Source organism: Ursus maritimus, unplaced genomic scaffold (assembly GCF_017311325.1).
Source record: "Ursus maritimus isolate PB19 unplaced genomic scaffold, ASM1731132v1 scaffold_30, whole genome shotgun sequence".
Lineage (NCBI taxonomy): Eukaryota > Metazoa > Chordata > Mammalia > Carnivora > Ursidae > Ursus > Ursus maritimus.
In genome coordinates, this window is record NW_024425564.1 from 8,031,554 (window position 1) to 8,050,273 (window position 18,720).

At 49.7% G+C, this 18,720-nt stretch overlaps 4 non-coding genes across 4 annotated transcripts; 2 read left to right on the forward strand and 2 right to left on the reverse strand.

Annotated features, from left to right (window-relative positions):
* Positions 1 to 7,109: 7,109 nt before the first annotated feature.
* Positions 7,110 to 7,182, reverse strand: TRNAM-CAU. The gene has a single exon. It is a non-coding gene; the product is annotated as a tRNA-Met (tRNA).
* Positions 7,183 to 9,556: 2,374 nt separating this feature from the next.
* On the reverse strand, positions 9,557 to 9,637 carry TRNAL-AAG. The gene has a single exon. It is a non-coding gene; the product is annotated as a tRNA-Leu (tRNA).
* Positions 9,638 to 10,709: 1,072 nt separating this feature from the next.
* TRNAM-CAU lies at positions 10,710 to 10,782 on the forward strand. Its single transcript has one exon. It is a non-coding gene; the product is annotated as a tRNA-Met (tRNA).
* A 7,454-nt stretch (positions 10,783 to 18,236) lies between these two features.
* On the forward strand, positions 18,237 to 18,310 carry TRNAT-UGU. The gene has a single exon. It is a non-coding gene; the product is annotated as a tRNA-Thr (tRNA).
* The last annotated feature ends 410 nt before the right edge of the window (positions 18,311 to 18,720 follow it).

Consider the following 18,720-nt stretch of genomic DNA (forward strand, 5'->3'; position numbering starts at 1 on the left):
AAATAAATAAATAAAATCCTTAAAAACTAAAAAAATAAAGAACCCAGTATCTTTCATGAACATATATATAAAAATTCTCAACAAAATATTAGCCAATGGAATCCAGCAATGTGTAAAAAGAATTATACACCCAGCCAATTGGAATTTATTCCCGGTGTGCAAGGCCAGTTCAGTTTTGAAAAATCAATTAAGGCAATCCATCACACTAACAGACGAAAGTACAAGAATCACAAGATCCTCTCACTAGAGGCAGAAAAAACATTTGACAAAACCCAACACTCATTCATAGTAAGAGCTCTTAGCAAACTGGGATAGAGGGGAACTTCCTCAGCTTGATGAAGAACATCCACAAGAAACCTACTACTGTAACATCATACTTATCGGCACCAAACTAAGATCTAGGAGGCTTTCCTGCACATATGAGGAACAAGGCAAGGATACCCACTCTCACCACTCCTATTCAACGTTGTCCTGGAAATCCTAGCTGCTGCAATTAGATAGTAAAGGAAATAAAAGGTATAGAGATGGAGGGAAGAAATAAAACTGTCTTTGTTCACAGCTGATATGATTGTCTACACAGGAAATCCCAAAGCATCAGAAAGAAAAACTCATGAAACTAATAAGGAAACTATAGAAAGGATAAAGGATACCAAGTTAGGATACAAAAATCAATTGTGTATCATATACCAGCAATGAACAAGTGGAATTTGAAATTAAAAACACAGTATCATTTATATTACCACTAGAAAAAGAGAGAGAAACATTATGTATAAATCTAACAAAATATGTGTGGGATATATGAGGTAAACTACAAAACTCTGATATAAGAAAGAAAAGATCTAAATAAATAGACATTCCATATATATGGATAAAAAGCCTCAATATTCTCAAGATGTCAGTTCCTCCCAACTTGACCTACAGATTCAGTGCAATCCCATTCAAAATTCCAGCAAGTCATCTCACGAATATTCACAAACCGACTCTACAGCGTCTATGGGGACACAAATGACTCAAATAACCACCACGAAACCGAAGAACAAAGTTGGAGGACTGTCACTACGTGACCTCAGATTTACCGTAAAGTGACCAGAATAAAGTCAGTGTGGTGCTGGTGAAGAAAATAGACAAACAGATCAGTGGAGCAGAAGAGAGAGCCCAGAAATAGACCCGAGGAGTCGACTGATGGCTGAGCGAAGGCCGTACATGGAGCGAAGAGGGTCTCTTCAACAATGGTGCCGGAACAACGGGATGTCCACGTGCAGGAAAAAGTGAGTCTAGTGCAGAACTAGACACAGACCTTACAGCCTTTACAGAACGTCACTCAAAATGGATCCTAGACCTGTATTTAAAATGTAAAACCATCGAATTCCAGAAAGTAACACAGAGGAAACAGGTGGCTTTGGGTTTAGTGATGACTTCTTAGATACAACACCCAAAACATGATTCATGAGAGGAAAACGTGATAACGTTGGACTTCATGAGAACTGAGAATTTCTGTTCTGCAAGACACTGATCAGAATATGAGAAGACACACTACAGATCGGGAGAAAATATTGGCAAAAGACATAGCTGAGAAAGGACTGTTACCCAACCTTTGCAAAGAACTCTTAAAACTCAACAAAAAAGAAACAACTCAATTTATACTATTTTTTCCCATAATAATAAGCATACTCTTTAATCCCTATGGCCTCTTGACCCCACCCACCCACCTCCCCTCTGGTAACCACCAGTTTGTTCTCTATAGTTAATAGTCTGTTTCTTGGTTCCTTTCTCTCTCTCTTGTTTTCTCTTTGCTTTTCCCCCCTCTGCTCATTTGTTTTGCTTCTTAAATTCCACATAGGAGTGAAATCACATGGTATTTGTCGTTCTCTGACTGACCTATTTCCCTTCGCATCATACCGTCTAGCTCCATCCATGTTGTTGCGAACGGCAAGGTTTCATTCTTTTCTCAAGGCTGAGTACCATCCCATTGTACCTATAAACCACATCATCCTTACCCACTCATCGCTCAGTAGACACTTGGGCTGCTTCCACAATTTGGCTATCGTTGATCGTGCTGCAATAAACACAGGGGTGCATGTATCCTCTTGAATTCGTGTTTTTATGTATTTTTAGGTAAATACCCAGTAGTGTGATTCCTGGACCATAGGGCAGTGTTATTTTTAGATTTTTGAGGAACCTCCACACTGTTTCCACAGTGGCTGCATCAATTTCCATTCCCACCACCAGTGCACGAGGGCTCCTTCTTCTGCACATCCTCTCCCAACACTTGTTCTTTCTTGAGCTGTTCTGACAGGTGTGAGCTGATATATCACGGGAGTTTTGATTTGCATTTCCCTGACGATGAGTGAGGTTGAGCAGCTTGCATGTGTCTGTTGGCCATGTGTATGTCGTCTTTGGAGATTGCTGCTCATGTCTTCTGCCCATTTTTAACTGGGTTATTTGTTTTGGAGTTTTGTTGTATCAGCTCTTTCTATGTCTTGAGATCTAACCGTTTATCAGGAATGTCATTTGCAAATATCTTCTCCCATTCACTGGGTTACTTTTAGTTTTCTTCGTGGTTTCCTTTGCTTTGCAGAAGTGGGTTTTTCTTGATATAGTCGCAAAGACTCAATTTTTAAAAGTGCAAAGATCTGAACAGACAACAAAGAAGACGCCGAGATGACAAATAAGCCTACGGAAAGTTGCTCACACCGTATGTCATTAGGGGATTGCAGCAGAAAGCAGCAAGGAGACCACGAGCTAGCGATTAGCGGGCCCAAACCCAGTACCCTTGCAGCACTAATGGTCGGTGGCAATGTGGAGTCACAGGAGTCACAGCTAATTCATTGCTGGTGGAGCGAGGGTGCAGCCACTGCGGAAGTCAGCCGGGCAGCTTCTTACAAAACTCAACAGTCTTGCCATATGACCCAGTGGTCCCGTCCTCACTTACCCTGAACTAAAACTTACTACAACCACACAGAAGGCCATATGCAAATCTTTCGGTAGCTTTATTTTATAATGCGAACACCTGAAGAGCAGCGAGGTGTCCTTCATCAGGTGAGTGGATAAACCAACCGTGGAATATGATTTCGACAGCAAGAAATGTTCTACCAGGTCACAACTGAGGCGGAGGGGTCCGCGCATCACGAGTAAAAGCAGCCAATCTGAAAACCAATCATCTTGAATGATTCAGCGTTATGACTAGGGACATGCAAAACTATGGGGAGCAGATGAAGAGGTCAGTGGCTAGCGGAGTTGAGACGGGGTTGCTGGTGGGAGCACAGGAGATGACTAGGGCCAGGAAAACATTTTTGTATGGCACTGTACCGGTACGTGCGTGTCATTACACACTCGTCAAAACCCATAGAAAGTCCAATGCAAAAGATGATCTCACTAGAAGTGTAGTTTAGTGACTGATGATGTGTCAGTATTGGCTCTAATTATAATAACAGATGCACCGCACGAACACAAGGTAATAATGGAGGAAACTGGTGGGGGCACTAAGAGGGTAATGTCGTGTGCTTTCGCTCCATTTCTTCTATAAAACTAAAACTGCTCAAAAACATAAGGTTTTAAAAATGTCTAAAAGGATAATGAACTGTGAAGACAAAAAATAATGTTTTTCTTGAAAAACTAAAAGCCAGTATCACATGACCCACCCATTACACAGGCGGTTACTTATCTCAGAGAAGCGAAACTTACATCACACGAAGCCTGGATAGACACGTTCATAGAAGTTTCATTTCTCAAAGCATAAAACTGTAGGTGCCAAGGTCCTTCAGCGGGTGGAGAGTTAAACCCCTGGTCTATCCACACCATGAGATATCGCTCAGCAATAAGAAGGAGGCTATGGTGGCACATTTAAGACATACATTCATCTCAAAAATAGTTATGATGAGGGAAAGAAGCTCATCACGGGGATATGTGCTATGTTATTCCATTTAGTAAAAATTACAGAAAATGCAAACTAATGTATAGTGACCAAGAGAAGAATGGTTTCCTGGGATGCCGCGAGGTTGGGGGAGACAAGAGAAGGACTCATTACTGGGCAGCATGAAGTAGTTTGGGAAGTAATGGATATGCTGGAACCTGGATTGTAGTGATGGTTTTATGTGTGTTAATCGTATCACAAAGCTAAAAATGTGTTCATTGGAATACATTCAGTGCATTGTGTATCAACGAGCCTCAGTAAACGCTGTATCCCCTTTTCTTGACAGAGAGAGACACACGAGAGAAGCGTGCACGATGAAGCAGAGGGAGGCCAGGGGCAGAGGAGAGGAAGAGAGAGATCTTAAGCACACTCCCACTGACTGCAACCGGGCCCTACGCAATCAATCTACCACCCTGAGATCACGACCCTGAGATCACGACCCTGAGATCACGACCCTGAGATCACGACCCTGAGACCACGACCCTGAGATCACGACCCTGAGATCACGACCCTGAGACCACGACCCTGAGATCACGACCCTGAGATCATGACCGGAGCCAAAATCAAGAGTCAGACGCTAAAAGGACCGAGCCACCCCGGCACCGTGCACCTCCCTTTAAAAAAAAGGAATGAAAAGGAATCGATAAGGATGTGGAATATATTGAATTTTTCCATGTTAAGCAAGCGTGATAATAGCTACAGGGGCTTCCGAGAGAATACGTTTAAAATATACACATCGATTTTAGGTCAGAAATGTTAGTGAATTTAGGGGTGCCGGGCGCCTGGGTGTCTCAGTCGTTAGGCATCTGCCTTCAGCCCAGGCCCTGATCCCAGAGTCCTGGGATCTAGCCCTGTCGAGCCGCATCGGGCTCCCTGCTCTGCTAGGAGCCTGCTTCTTCCTCTCCCACTCCCCTGCTTGTGTTCCCTCTCTGCTGCTGTCTCTCTCTGTCAAATAAATAAATAAAATCTTAAAAAAAAAAAAAAAATGTTAGTGAATTTAAAATGCCAGTGTCCTTTTGTTATCCAGAGAATAGGAAAGGGACTGATGAAAGTTTAAAAAAGTAAACTTTGTTTTAATGTGTACTTACTTGTTTTCACGTGAGGGTAGCCACGAACACGGAGATACAATGTATGACTTTAAAACCACAAAAGAAAAATGTCACTTTTGGTGATAACACACCCAATGAAAACCATTAATCCAGATTTTTAAAAATGTGCTCCAACCTGTGGTTCCTGTCAGAAGGACACCAGTCAGGCGGTTCCTGTTAAGGACAAGGCAGAAGAGGAACTGGGCTCCCAGGGATTCCAGGCAACTTCCTGCCCGAAGCCCGGCCTCTGTGATTAGAAAAGTTCAGAGAACGCAAAGGGGCGAGAGGCTACAGCTGATGCCATCGAATGTGCTGTTCAGAAAGTTTCCTGATGTCCGGGCCATGAGGTCCCAGAGCAGAGATAGAGTCCCCATGAGATCCGACGTCCTGGCTCTGCTTCTGCGCCGGGACGAGCCCCTCCGGCTGGGCCACAGTCACTGGACATGGTCCTAGGGCAGCAGGCTCGGGCAGGCGGTCTGGTTGGGCACAGCGTGAGTTTCAGAAAAGAACTGGAAGAGAGCCGGTTTCACTTGGATGAAGGGAAGACATTGCCCTAAACATGGGATTTCTGCCTAAACTATGTGGAGAAATAAAACGGGGTAGAGGCAGAGGCCATGGTGAGAGGGCTCTCCACCACTCCTCATCCCTGCCGAACAGACTCGGAGAACAACTCACGAGACGGGATCTCCATGGACTTCGTTGCCTCCTCAAACCAGCTTCAGGAGGCGTACCAAGTGGACACCAACTCCAGTCTTTCAGGGAACCGGGCAGCGTGGCAGCCTGGCATCTTAGGAAGAACTGCTCCCCCTCCCTGCGCTTGTATAACGGTCCTTCTCGTACCCCACAGACTCTTCACTACACACACAGGAGCCCGAAGGTCTCGAGGCGTTCCACGAGCACACCACTGCCAGCTCCCACAGAGAGAGGACAAAAGGAAGGAAGTCCCCACACTGTCGGTGAAGAACCCGGCTGATGATGGGGTCATCAGCTGCGCACAGGGACCAGCCCCCTGCCGAGGAAGCCACCTCCCGGGGCAGAGGCTCTGCTCGGGATGATTCCCAGGCCTTGACATCCAGCTAGAATGCTGTTTTGCCTGGCTGAACTCTGAACATCCAGAAGGGATTCGGAAAATTCATTCTGCAGTTACTTAGGACTGAGGACTCCTTCCCTTCAAGCGCATCCCTTAAATGGGAAAGTCTACAAGTGGTTGTCCTGTACCTGCCCACCACTGCATTTTGGGGAGCAGAGAGACTTGTAGCTTTCCACGGCTGCAAATGGAGAGGATGCGCCCAGAATGGCTTCTACTAGAGCCTAACTCATGCCTACTCGGGAGGTGTGAGATGAGTTGATGCTGAACCGAGTTGAGATCTGGGGAGACTGGGATGGGGTGGGCATTGTTTCATGAGAGAGGCGTAGGGAACCAGGCGGCAGGCGATGTTGGGTGTAGTAGTGTCTCCCCCGCCCTGAGATCTCCATTTCTAATCACCAAAACCCGTGAGAAGGTTGTCTTGCATGGCAAAAGGGACCTTGAGGATGTGACTGGGGTGGGATCTTGGATGGGAAGAGCATCCTGGCCTCCCAGGTGGGCTCAATGCCACAAGGGGCCTGGAAGACGGTGGGAGGAGGGTCCGAGTCAGAGAAGATGTGAGAACAGGAAGCAGAGGTCGGAGCGGCAGGGGTCCTGTCAGGAACTAGGAATGGGGGCACCTCTGGAAGGTGGAAGAGGCAGGGAGAATTCTCCCCTGGGGCCTCTAGAGAGGCAGGCAGCTCTGTCACCTCTTGGTTTGAGCCCCCGAGGACCCATGCGGACTTCTGACCTCCAGGACTGTCAGATCCTAAACTGATTCTGTTTTGGGACTAAGGTTTCGGTAAATTTCTCGGCAGGCAGACAGACAGACAGACATGCAACAAAAACAGACTCGCGATGCAGTTGTGCGCTGTGGTCGGTCCCTGCTGGCCCCAAAAACCCTTGGAAGGACTCCCGCCCATTTTTAACCCCGGCACCCGGACTGGGCACCCGGACTGGGAGCTCGGTGGGTGAGCGGGTCCTTGTGTCCGCGGACACACTTCTTTCTCGCAGGACGCGTGTCCGAGCGACAAAAGTCTCGTGCCTTCTCTGAGGCTCGAACTCAGGACCTTCAGATTATGAGACTGACGCGCTGCCCACTGCGCTAAGAAGGCACTGGCGCGGCCCCCAGCAGCCGCGTTCACGGTCCGCTCTCCAGGTCGCGGGCCGCTTCCGACCGCCTGGGCTCCGGCCGAGGGAACCGTGCGCTGCGGCTCACGAGCGCCGCGGCCCCAGTGGGTCCTCGGTGACGCCGACGGGGGTCCCCGCGTCCCGGGAACGCGCTCGCTGCCGGGGGACCGCGTCGCACGCGCACCGGGGAGGGGCCCGCGCCGGCTGTGCACGGACCTCCAGACCGCGACGAGCACAGGCGCCCGCGAGCCGCGCCCCGAGGTCGGGGACAGGACAGGCTGTCAAGGCGACACCCGCCGCTAAAGCGGAGAGGGCCCCCGGCCTGTCGGATGGGAGCGCATCTCCGTGCGCCCTTTATAGCTCGGAACACCATCCACTCGGCTTTGTCGCTGTGGAAGTCGCTGGATTTGAAAAGCTCCGATTCTGGGAACCGGGGTAACGTCTCCCACTGTTACTTCAGGCGGACACCGGGCACGACCGGTCGTCGGGTGAATTCTCCTGACTGGTAGGAATTATGATAGTAACAGATATGGCAAAAAAAAAAAAAAAAAATGTTGAGTGGGGGATAAATATATACATGAGAACATGGGAAAGCGTGTAACTCAAGTAAAGGAAAGTAGATGTAGTGTTCAACATACAGTGTTGAGTAGCTGTCTAGGAAAACCAATCTCAATATATCACCTGCAACAATAAAATAAATTTGAAATAGATAAAACCACAAACTACTAACATTCCCAAGACAGATATTTTTATAACCTTGGTGTAGAACTAATTTTTGAAAAAAATTAAGAAACAAAGTGGCATAACTCACTATATTAAGACAATATTCTGCTTAGATATACTCTCCTCCCCTCAAAAAAATGCATAAGCAAAGGGGGAAAAATCAAATGTACAGACTGAGAAAAATGTGTAAGTTGCATTGTGAAGAGTTAATTTTCTTAATATAAATAAACCTCAGCAAGAAAAATTCCAACTCATGGGAAAATCTTGCAAAGGATAGAAATATTGAGTTCATGAGCCATGGGCTCTTGCATGACTCAGTTGGTTAAGCACTGAACTCTTGGTCTTAGCCCAGGTCTTGGTCTCAGAGCTCTGAGTTCTAGCCCCGTGTTGTAAAGAAGAAACATGAGTACTTATGGAAGTGTGAAAATTCAATTACTTTACTCTCAAGTGAAATTCAAAAGTGAAACTACATCATTGTATCTCATACGCTATCTTTTACTATCAGATTGGCCAACAAACAAACAAGCAAACAAAAACCACTGTTTGCTGCAGTGTAGCCTGTTAGAGTTCTGGAGGCCAGAAGTCCAAAAGTCAGTATTATTGGGGGGAAATCAAGGTGTTGACAAGGTCATACTGGCTATTGCAGCTGTAGGGGAGAATGTGTCCTTGCTTTTTCCAGAGTCTAGTGGCTGCCAGTGTCTCTGGCTTGTCTCTGCCTCTCTATCAACATACCTTCTCCCTTTCCACCTCTCTCTTGGACAAAGGGCATAAGGACACTTGTGATGACACTGAAGGTCCACGTGAATAATCCAGGATAAATTCCCCATTTCAAGATCCTTAGCTGAATTTGTTTTGCAAAGACTCCTCCAGTATTTGGCCACATGAGGTAATAGTTACAGCTTTCAGGAATTAGAACAAAGTATCTTTGGGGGGGGGGGTGTTTTTCAGTCTACCGGGGGCATTAACATCCTGATTCCTCTACCTACAGGAAAGGGATTACCTGGTCCTAACTTTAGTCTCCTTCTCTGTAAAACAGGAATAATAATATAAACTTCCTTATGTAATATTGAAAATATTTTATGACTTAATATACATAAAGACCTCATGACAATATTAAGCTTAGTCAGAGATAAATGGCAGTTAATTGTCATTAGTACAATGCTGGTCAGGGTGTCAAGGAAACAGTCCCTTCCCAGGAGCTGCAGGAAGATGAATTAGTAACATTTGGGGAAGACTAAGACAAGACTCATCAAAATTACCATCACACTATGATTTGACTGAGCAATCGTGCTTTTAGAAAGTTGTCTAATACTGCACCTTTCTGAAATGCGGGTGTAAGTTATTGCAACATTGTTTGTATGATTAAATGTGGCTGTGAAGCCAATGTGGGTGGAGCAAGGTGGAATTAGGGTACACTTTCAGGTGTATGTACTGTTACATTTTTGTAATTGTGAACCATAAGGTTTTACTCATTTCTGTAGGAACCTTTTGACTTTAGGTATAAATCATTGGCAGTCAGACTGTCCTTTTTCTAAAGTCTCTACATTGATTGTCAATCTCCAGAGCCCTTCAGTTGTGAGAACTGACATTGCAATCCTCTTCCCAGGAGGTCGGTCCAGTCAGCAATATAAAGGTTGGCAGCGGTGGGATTGAACCCACGCCCCCGCAGAGACTGGAGCCTTAATCCAGCGCCTTAGACCGCTCGGCCACGCTACCACATACCCGCTTACCTGCGGTTTTTCTACATGGTTTAAGTCTACAGGAGGTCTCCACCCACTTCTATTTCTCCAGCTTTTATCCCGGACTGCTGCGGTCAGACCCCCTCCCCCAAACTTTCCCAGCGGGACTGTTGACCCCGGGAGTCCCGCGAAGCCAGGATTCCGGGGCTCTAGGTCCGCGGGGACAAAACCAGGCCGTCTCCAGCCGTGGGAAGCGTCCCTGCACCTGCTTCTCGTGCGGTCCCGGAGGGAAGCAGCCTGCAAACAGACGCACTTTCGGGCGTGCGTTCTGCAGGTGCGGTCCGCCGGACGCGGGAGAGCCCCCCGGGCCCCCAGCCCCACCGTTCTCGTCCCAGCCGCCCCACCGACAGTAACCGGGCCGCTGCGAGTCACGTGGGCTGGCTGGGTCTCATTCCTCATCTGTGAAGTGGACGCGGTTAAAAAAAAAAAAAAGTGCCTAAAGAAAAGCTGTAGATGGATTGGCGCCAACGCCTGCGGTGGCTTAGAGAGCATCTCCGGGTAAAGCGCATCATCACCCTTCCTACCAGTCAGGAGAATTCACCCGACGACCGGTCGTGCCCGGTGTCCGCCTGAAGTAACAGTGGGAGACGTTACCCCGGTTCCCAGAATCGGAGCTTTTCAAATCCAGCGACTTCCACAGGCACAAAGCCGAGTGGATGGTGTTTCCGAGCTTAATAAAGGGCGCACGGACGATGCGCTCCGATCCGACAGGCCGGGGGCCCTCTCCGCTTTAGCGGCGGGTGTCGCCTTGACAGCCTGTCCTGTCCCCGACCTCGGGGCGCGGCTCGCGGGCGCCTGTGCTCGTCGCGGTCTGGAGGTCCGTGCACAGCCGGCGCGGGCCCCTCCCCGGTGCGCGTGCGACGCGGTCCCCCGGCAGCGAGCGCGTTCCCGGGACGCGGGGACCCCCGTCGGCGTCACCGAGGACCCACTGGGGCCGCGGCGCTCGTGAGCCGCAGCGCACGGTTCCCTCGGCCGGAGCCCAGGCGGTCGGAAGCGGCCCGCGACCTGGAGAGCGGACCGTGAACGCGGCTGCTGGGGGCCGCGCCAGTGCCTTCTTAGCGCAGTGGGCAGCGCGTCAGTCTCATAATCTGAAGGTCCTGAGTTCGAGCCTCAGAGAAGGCACGAGACTTTTGTCGCTCGGACACGCGTCCTGCGAGAAAGAAGTGTGTCCGCGGACACAAGGACCCGCTCACCCACCGAGCTCCCAGTCCGGGTGCCCAGTCCGGGTGCCGGGGTTAAAAATGGGGCGGGAGTCCTTCCAAGGGTTTCGTTGGGGCGCAGGGACCGACCACAGCGCACACCTGCATCGCGAGTCTGTTTTTGTTGCATGTCTGTCTGTCTGTCTGCTGCCCGAGAAATTTACCGAAACCTTAGTCCCTTAAAACAGAATCAGTTTAGGATCTGACAGTCCTGGAGGTCAGAAGTCCGCATGGGTCCTCGGGGGCTCAAACCAAGAGGTGACAGAGCTGCCTGCCTTCTAGAGGCCCCAGGGGAGAATTCCTCCCTGCCTCTTCCACCTTCCAGAGGCTGCCCCCATTCCTTAGCTCCTGACAGGACCCTGCCGCTCCGACCTCTGCTTCTGTTCTCACATCTTCTCTGACTCGGACCCTCCTCCCACCGTCTTCCAGGCCCCTTGTGATTGCATTGAGCCCACCTGGGGAGGCCAGGATGCTCTTCCCATCCAAGATCCGCACCCCAGTCACATCCTCAAGGTCCCTTTTGCCATGCAAGACAACCTCTCACGGGTTTTGGTGATTAGGAAATGGAGATCCAGGGCGGGGGGAGACACTCACTACACCCAACATCGCCTGCCGCCTGGTTCCCCACGCCTCTCTCACATGAAACAATGCCCACCCCATCCCAGTCTCCCCAGATCTCAACTCGGTTCAGCATCAACTCATCTACACCTCCCCGAGTAGGATGAGTTAGGCTCTAGTAGAAGCCATTCTGGGCGCAATTCCTCTCCATTTGCAGCCGTGAAAGCCACAAGTTCTCTGCTCCCCAAAATGCAGTGGTGGGGCAGGTACAGGACACCACGGTAGACTTTTCCCATTTAAGAGGGATGCGCTTGAAGGGAAGGAGTCCTCAGTCCTAAGTAACTGCAGAATGAATTTTCCGAATCCCTTCTGGATGTTCAGAGTTCAGCCAGGCAAACAGCATTCTAGCTGGATGTCAAGGCCTGGGAATCATCTCCTGAGGCGCAGAGCCTCTGCCCCGGGAGGTGGTTCCATGCTCGCGGGGCTGGTCCCTGTGCGCAGCTGATGACCCCATCATCAGCCGGGTTCTTCACCGTACAGTGTGGGGACTTCCTTCCTTTTGTCCTCTCTGTGGGAGCTGGCAGTGGTGTGCTCGTGGAACGCCTCGAGACCTTCGTGGGCTCCTGTGTGTGCCATGAAGAGTCTGTGGGGTACGCAGAAGGACCGTATACAAGCGCAGGGAGGGGAGCAGTTCTGTCCTAAGATGCCAGGCTGCCACGCTGCCCGGTTCCCTGAAAGACTGGAGTTGGTGTCCACTTGGTACGCCTCCTGAAGCTGGTTTGAGGAGGCAACGGAAGTCGGCTGGAGATCCGCCTCCGTGAGTTGTTCTCCGAGTCTGTTCGGCAGGGATGAGGAGTGGTGGAGAGCCCTCTCACCATGGCCTCTGCCTCTACCCTGTTTATTTCTCACCATAGTTTAGGCAGAAATCCCATAGTTTAGGGCAATGTCTTCCCTTCATCCAAGTGAAACCGGGCTCTCTTCCAGTTCTTTTCTGAAACTCACGCCCAACCAGACCGCTCTGCCCGAGCCTGCTGCCCTAGGACCATGTCCAGTGACTGTGGCCCAGCCGGAGGGGCTCGTCCCGGCGCAGAAGCAGAGCCAGGACGTCGGGGATCTCATGGGGGATCTCTGGGATCTGTCCTGGGACCTCATGGCCCTGGACATCAGGAAACTTTCTGAACAGCACATTCGATGGCATCAGCTGTAGCCTCTCCGCCTTTGCGTTCTCTGAACTTTTCTAATCACAGAGGCCAGGGCTTCAGGGCAGGAAGTTGCCTGGAATCCCTGGGAGCCCAGTTCCTTCTGCCTTGTCCCTTAACAGGAACCGCCTGACTGGTTCCTTCTGACAGGAACCACAGGTGTCTGAGCACATTTTTAAAAATCTGGATTAATGGTTTTCATTGGGTGTGTTATCACCAAAAGTGACATTTTTCTTTTGTTGGTTTTAAAGTCATACATTGTATCTCCGCGCGGCTACCCTCACGTGAAAACAAGTAAGTACACATTAAAACAAAGTTTACTTTGTTAAACCTTTCATCAGTCCTTTTCCTATTCTCTGGATAACAAAAGGACACTGGCGCATTTTAAATTCACTAACATTTCTTTTTTTTTTTTTTAAGATTTTATTTATTTATTTGACAGAGAGAGACAGCAGCAGAGGGAAACACAAGCAGGGGAGTGGAGAGGAAGAAGCAGGCTCCCTAGCAGAGCAGGGAGCCCGATGGGGCTCGATCCCAGGGCTAGATCCCAGGACTCTGGGATCAGGGCCTGGGCTGAAGGCAGATCCAACGACTGAGACACCCAGGCGCCCGGCACCCCTAAATTCACTAACATTTCTGACCTAAAATCGATGTGTATATTTTAAACGTATCTTCTTTTCGGAAGCCCTGTTAGCTATTATCACGCTTGCTTAACATGGAAAAATTCACTATAATTTCCACATCCTTTCGATTCCTTTTCATTCCTTTTTTAAAGGAGGTGCACGGTGCCGGGTGGCTCGGTCCTTTAGCGCTGACTCTTGAAGCCGGTCCGGTCATGATCTCAGGGTCGTGATCTCAGGGGCCAGGGTCGTGATCTCAGGGTCGTGATCTCAGGGTCGTGATCTCAGGGTCGTGATCTCAGGGTCGTGGTCTCAGGGTCGTGATCTCAGGGTCGTGATCTCAGGGTCGTGATCTCAGGGTGGTGAGATTGAGCCTTGCAGGGGGTCTGCAGTCAGTGGGGAGTGTGCTTAAGATTCTCTCTCTTCCCTCCTCTGCCCCTGGCCTCCTCTGCTTCATCGTGCACGCTCTCTCTCTGTGTCTCTCTGTCAAGAAAAGGGGATACAGCGTTTACTGAGGCTCGTTTGATACACAATGCACTGAATGTATTCCAATGAACACATTTTTAGCTTTGTGATACGATTACACACATAAAACCATCACTACAATCCAGGTTCCAGCATATCCATTACTTCCCAAACTACTTCATGCTGCCCAGTAATGAGTCCTTCTCTTTGTCTCCCCCAACCTCGCGCCGGCATCCCCAGGAAACCATTCTTCTCTTGGTCACTATACATTAGTTGCATTTTCTGTATTTTTACTAAATGGAATAACATAGCACAATCCCCGTAGATGAGTTCTTTCCTCTATCATAACTATTTTGAGATAATGTATGTCTTAAATGTACTAGCCGTTCCTTCATTGCTGAGATATCTCATGGTGTGGATAGACCAGGGTTTAACTCTCCACCCGCTGAAGGACCTTGGCACCTACAGTTTTATGCTTTGAGAAATGAAACTTCTATGAACGTTCGTATCCAGGCTTCGTGTGATGTAAGTTTCGCTTCTCTGAGATAAGTAACCGCCTGTGTAATGGGTGGGTCATGTGATAGCTGTGCTTTTAGTTTTCAAGAAAAACATTATTTTTGTCTTCACAGTTCATTATCCTTTTAGACATTTTTAAAACCTTATGTTTTTGAGCAGTTTTAGTTTATAGAAGAAATGGAGCAGAAAGGACAGTTTCCACATTACCTCTTAGTGCCCCCCACCAGTTTCCTCCATTATTACCTTGTGTTCGTTGTGCATCTGTTATTATATACGGAGCCAATACTGACACACTATCAGTCAACTAAAATCCACACTTCTAGTAGAGATCATCTTTGCATTGACTTTCTATGGGTTTTGACGAGTGTGTAATGACACGCGCATCCGGTACAGTGTCATACAAAAATGTTTTCCTGGCCCTAGTCATCTCCTGTGCTCCCCACAGCCAACCCCCCCGGAACCGCTCGCAGCCACTGACCTCTTCACTGTCTCCATAGTTTTGTCGCCTAATGTATAACGCTGGAATCATTCAAGATGATGGCTTTTCAGATTGGCTGCTTTTACTTCGTGATGTGTGCGCACGACCCTCCGTCTCGCATTGTACCTGGTAGAACATTTCTGCTGTCGGGGAATCATATTCCACCGTGGTTTCCACTCACCTGATGAAGGACACCTCGGCTGCTTCCAGGTGTCGGATTAAATAAAGCTACCGTAAAGATTGCATATGGCCTTCTGTGTGGTTGTAAGTTTTTAGTTCATTTGGGTAAGTGCAGAGAGGCGTGACCACTGGTGCATGGCAAGACTGTTGAGTTTTGTAGAAGCTGCCCGGCTGACTTCTCGCAGTGGCTGCACCCTTTCGCGTTCCCACCAGCAATGAATTAGCTGTGACTCCTGTGACTCCACATTGCCACCGACCATTAGTGCTGCAAGGGTACTGGGTTTGGGCCCGCTAATCGCTAGCTCGTGGTATCTCCTTGCTGCTTTCGTCTGCAATCCCCTAATGACATACGGTGTGAGCAACTTTCCGTAGGCTTATTTGTCATCTCGGCGTCTTCTTTGTTGTCTGTTCAGATCTTTGCACTTTTAAAAAATTGAGTCTTTGCGACTATATCAAGAAAAAACCCACTTCTGCACAGCAAAGGAAACCACGAAGAAAACTAAAAGTCAACCCAGTGAATGGGAGAAGATATTTGCAAATGACATTCCTGATAAACGGTTAGTATCCAAGACATAGAAAGAGCTGATACAACAAAACTCCAAAAACAAATAACCCAGTTAAAAAATGGGCAGAAGACATGAGCAGACATCTCCAAAGACGACATACACATGGCCAACAGACACATGGCAAGCTGCTCAACCTCACTCATCGTCAGGGAAATGCAAATCAAAACTCCCGTGATATATCAGCTCACACCTGTCAGAACAGCTCAAGAAAGAACAAGTGTTGGGAGAGGATGTGCAGAAGAAGGAGCCCTCGTGCACTGGTGGTGGGAATGGAAATTGATGCAGCCACTGTGGAAACAGTGTGGAGGTTCCTCAAAAATCTAAAAATAACACTGCCCTATGGTCCAGGAATCACACTACTGGGTATTTACCTAAAAATACATAAAAACACGAATTCAAGAGGATACATGCACCCCTGTGTTTATTGCAGCACGATCAACGATAGCCAAATTGTGGAAGCAGCCCAAGTGTCTACTGAGCGATGAGTGGGTAAGGATGATGTGGTTTATAGGTACAATGGGATGGTACTCAGCCTTGAGAAAAGAATGAAACCTTGCCGTTCGCAACAACATGGATGGAGCTAGACGGTATGATGCGAAGGGAAATAGGTCAGTCAGAGAACGACAAATACCATGTGATTTCACTCCTATGTGGAATTTAAGAAGCAAAACAAATGAGCAGAGGGGGGAAAAGCAAAGAGAAAACAAGAGAGAGAGAAAGGAACCAAGAAACAGACTATTAACTATAGAGAACAAACTGGTGGTTACCAGAGGGGAGGTGGGTGGGTGGGGTCAAGAGGCCATAGGGATTAAAGAGTATGCTTATTATTATGGGAAAAAATAGTATAAATTGAGTTGTTTCTTTTTTGTTGAGTTTTAAGAGTTCTTTGCAAAGGTTGGGTAACAGTCCTTTCTCAGCTATGTCTTTTGCCAATATTTTCTCCCGATCTGTAGTGTGTCTTCTCATATTCTGATCAGTGTCTTGCAGAACAGAAATTCTCAGTTCTCATGAAGTCCAACGTTATCACGTTTTCCTCTCATGAATCATGTTTTGGGTGTTGTATCTAAGAAGTCATCACTAAACCCAAAGCCACCTGTTTCCTCTGTGTTACTTTCTGGAATTCGATGGTTTTACATTTTAAATACAGGTCTAGGATCCATTTTGAGTGACGTTCTGTAAAGGCTGTAAGGTCTGTGTCTAGTTCTGCACTAGACTCACTTTTTCCTGCACGTGGACATCCCGTTGTTCCGGCACCATTGTTGAAGAGACCCTCTTCGCTCCATGTACGGCCTTCGCTCAGCCATCAGTCGACTCCTCGGGTCTATTTCTGGGCTCTCTCTTCTGCTCCACTGATCTGTTTGTCTATTTTCTTCACCAGCACCACACTGACTTTATTCTGGTCACTTTATGGTAAATCTGAGGTTACGTAGTGACAGTCCGCCAACTTTGTTCTTCGGTTTCGTGGTGGTTATTTGAGTCATTTGTGTCCCCATAGACGCTGTAGAGTCGGTTTGTGAATATTCGTGAGATGACTTGCTGGAATTCTGATTGCGATTGCACTGAATCTGTAGATCACGCTGAGTTGAGTCTCGGGTGTGCGGTGGGCTGCGTCTGGGGGCGCGGGAGACAGCAGGGAGGTGTTTTCGAACTGTGCGGGTGGAAGTCGTTGGGGATCCCAGCCCATCCCTGCATCCTCCCTACTGAGTGGAGCTGAAGTCCCGGTTGTGCGTGCGGACAAAGAGTGAGACACAGAGACAGAAACAAACACCCAAAGTTTAGGGCGGGCATCCGTTTGCATTAGTGAGGGTCTTCAGGCCCTGCGGGTGGGGAGAGTAGAGGTCCTCCCGGTCCGGAGCCCACAGCGCCGTCTGGCCGGGTTCTGGGGTCACCTCCCACGCCCAGTCTCGCCTCCCAGGCTCAGCCCCTCCGCCCCTCCACTTCCGCCGTCCAGGCCCGGCCCACAGACCCCGGGAGTCCCAGGTCCCTCCCACGGGCGCGCGCTGCAGCCAGGTGCCTCCCTCGAGCCCCGGTCTCCGCGCCCCGGGTGCGACCTCGGGGAGGGGGTGCGGGTCACCGCGGGGGTGCAACTTCGGGGTGCGGGTCACCGCGGGGTGCGACCTCGGGGGTGCGTGTCACTGCGGGGGTGCGACCTCGAGGATGGTGTTAGAGGGGAGCAGGCGTCCCCTCTCCGCCCGCTGATGGCGCGTTGCTCTCAGGACGAGGCCTTGGTTGTGCAGGAGCGGGCAGGGTAGTGGGCCGCAGGATCCGTGAAGCTGCTCCCCACCTTAGGAGGGCTGGACCTGGACCCAGGACACACCTTGGGGCGGGCGGGGCCCCTGCGCCTGCCTCCCCCCGCCCTCCACCCGCGCTTGTGTGACGGGTCCGAGACCGCGACGTGACTGACAGCCGCGCTCCGCGTCCCCGCACCCTCTTCTCTGCCCGACCCGACCCCGGTCCGAGTCCCTGCCGAGCGCGAGGGCGGCCCTGGGCGTGCGGCCCAAGAGTCTTGCCCGGAGCCCCTTCCTGAGAGACGCTACCTTCGCGCGTGCGACCCTGGCGTCTGCGCTGCGAGGCCGCTCCGGGAACACGCGCCCTAGCTGGGACGCAAGAGCGGGGCCCCGACTGCTGCCCAGGGTCGTTCTTGGGCTGAGCGAGGTGCCGGGAGTCCTCACGCGCCCGCGGCGCCGCCGGGTGAGCGCGCGTCTTCCCGGGACACCGGCTGCCCCGCGCGGCTCTGGCGCGCCGACCGCATCTGGTGCAGGGGCAGGTGCAGCACAAGCCCCGGCGCGCGCGTGGGCTCCGTGGCTTAGCTGGTTAAAGCGCCTGTCTTGTAAACAGGAGATCCTGGGTTCGACTCCCAGCGGGGCCTCGGCTTTTCCTCTTCTCGGGAAGCTTATTTCTCCATTAACCCCTCAGCTCCCTGTTCTCCACTGTGTTCAGTGTTACTGCAAGCTGTGATCCAATCACCCCTAAGCAGTTGTGACTGCAAAATTCTCACTTTCAAGGAACAGGGATGTGTTTCTTTATGATCAGAGCGATAACAACTGTAAGAGAGGGAAACAGAATGAAAACGGACCCTGTGGTTCTGAGAGCTGAGAAATCCAAAAGTCAGTAACTTTCTTTCTGGTATCTTTGCTGAAGGTCCTCTCTTGTCCTCTCTTTTTTGGAGGGATGGGGGAAGAACAACACAAATGTTCCCAACTCTTAAAGCCTTTTTCTGAATTCCCATATAATTAATTAGTGATTCGAGATAACCCGGCATGTTATGCTTTACATATG